Raw genomic sequence first — 2,731 nt, forward strand, 5'->3', positions numbered from 1 at the left:
CCTTTTACACTGAGGTCTTTGTGACAAGAAGGATGTGTGAGAGGCAAATTGACCATTTGCAGCCAGTATGAAGGCAAATACCTAGCATAGTTTACACGGTCGTAAGCAAAAAACCATGCCATCATCAGGCGCACTGTTGACAGGTGAAGCTGCCAGTCTGATTCACGTGTTGCTCTCACAAAAAGCAGTAGTAGTTGTACCATGTCAATGTATGAACTCCAGAAGGCAAACGTTAGGTTTTCTGCACTTCTCGTTTCCACAAAGACAGCATACTTTGAACAGATTTTGTCAAACTTCTCATTTTCACACAAAACATCAATTTTTCTGTCTGGGAAAGCATCTTTGATCTCAGTGATGACAGCCATGCACTCATCTCTCTCCTCTGGTGTTAATGAGTCTAGGAATGTGCTGAATCTGGCACGTTGCAGACTCTCATACATAAGTTTGTGTGCCCTCATGCTGCGGTTGTAATGATGACCACTGATCACACCATTGATGGATCCTTGGGTAACGACTTCAGACTCAATGAGTATGTCTTGCAGTCCTGCATCACCAAATCTTTTTCCTAAAATGCTTAGGAAGGACATGCATGTATGAAACTCACCTAGTCTAACCACAAGACGCTTTGTCAACGCATCATCTTTCCAGCGGATTTGCTGAGCTTTGGCATATATAGCTTGGTCAAAAACTAACACTACATGGTCCAGTTCTAGCTGATCAGCAAGTTCAACACTTCGCTTGAGAATAGTGTTAACTGTTGACATCTCTGTCGGTGAAGCCTCAATGACTGGAAGATAATACAGTGCTGACTTGGGTAGAGTGGCATCACTTTGTAGCATAGTGTGGAAACCTGTCCAGCTTGGTACTGTACATGCTTCAGCGTCTATGTACTTCACTAAAACATATGCCAGTTCTGTTTTGGCAGCAGACACAGTGTTCAACCTGTACGTTTCCACCTGCAATGGAACATTTTCATTCTGAAACAAGTTCTGTGGCCCTTGTCTTTTAGACTGTGGATAGTGTTGTACAAGGAAGGGAGGAGGTGCTTTCAATGAGTAAACTGACTTCGGCAGTGGCTGTCTGTCTGGTCTAGACATTGTTTCAACAACAGAACTTTGTAGCATAATGCCATTTGTATGGTGAGTAGTTCCACGACCTGACAATGTCTCCTCCCCAAAATCAATGTTATCCCACACTAATATGGTAGGTGCCTTCTTTGAGAACCCCTTAGGAATTGTGTCTCTGCCCTCTAGAAGTTGTAGTTGAGCGAGGCTAGTGTCTAGATTGACAACTGTGTTCCATGAAGCACAGTGTCCTAATCTATTGAGTAGTGACAGAACATTGTATGAACCTGTTAAATGGCGAACAGTTAGACCAAGACACAGTGACTTAGGCGTCTGCTTCCGACCTTTAGAAGCAAGATAAACAATGTCTTGACAAACAGATAAAACTTTTAGGTTCACATCTTCGGGAATATCAACATAACAGTCTAGTGTTGGTTCCTCTGTTGCACCTATAATCCAGGAAATGACATTGAATAGTTCAACTGGCACATCAGATTTTGCTTCAGCAACATTCAAATTCTCTGCTGTGAGAGGCCAGGGGCATTTCATACCGGGAGATTCATTTACAATTCTCTTCAATATCAGTGCTGCACTATACAGTGTCCTTGTGTGCTCTGTAGATTGTCCAGATGTGTGTTCCAGATTGTCACTTTCAGCTTGGCTTACCTCGGTTGACTCAGTTGTTGTCGTGTCTGATGGATGAGGTAGCCTATCTAACAGTGTATCTGCTGATAATGTTTCAAGAAAAACAAGTTCGGAGATGTTGCGCGTTGCAGGGCTGTGAAACACCAACTGGGGGAAATCACGGGACAACCGCCTTTTCAGTTTATCCTGCCTGCAAAATGAAAATAGAAAAAGACGAGCACAAATGTATAAATAAAGGGATTTTTTTCACGATGAGAAACAAATTAATTTAAGCATACTGTCATAGCCTTTCTTGTGAGTGAATAAATCAATAAAATTGAAACTTTTCAGTATGAAAGAGGTTATTTTTTGTTTACTGAACTGTCAAGGACACGGTTACCTGTAGTCTGAAGCATCAATATCCTCATTCTTCTTAACGATGTCTATGAACTTCTTTCTTAGTTGGTTCATTTTCAGGATTTCTTGATTATCGATAATCCTTTGACGGATGACTCGTTCGCAGAATATGCTGTAGCTGGCAGCAAAGGGTTGTTCATTTCTGAAAACACACACGCAGACAAAAAAAATACTTAACATGTGAAACGAGGTCTGCTGTCAACATTGTATCTAAAGACAGACAAAATACAGAGTATATGTTGTTGGTCAAAGCCTTACTTTTGAAATGTGCAGTGTTAATGCAATGTAATAACTCACACTTCATCTGTGGTTGCCGTATGTGTTGCCGTAGACTTTGTCCTTGTCCTTGTGTATTCTCTGTAACAGGACCTGTGGTAACGCACTTCCAGAGACACACAATCTTTTTCTTTGATATGCAAAAGGATGCTAGAGTCTTCCTTCTTCTCAGCAGCCTTCTGCAACTGGCCTGAAAAAATGTTATATATAATCAGCTTTACTGTCAAATCACACATTTACAATTAAAAAGTGGGTGAAATTTGTTTTTGTATCTTTTATCCATTATATGGTTATTACAAGAAAACTATAAGTGAGGGGGGGGGGGGCAAGGAGATCAAGGCAATAAAATA

This window comes from Protomyctophum bolini (genome assembly GCF_963924005.1).
Source record: "Protomyctophum bolini genome assembly, contig: SCAFFOLD_130, whole genome shotgun sequence".
Classification (NCBI taxonomy): Eukaryota; Metazoa; Chordata; class Actinopteri; order Myctophiformes; family Myctophidae; genus Protomyctophum; species Protomyctophum bolini.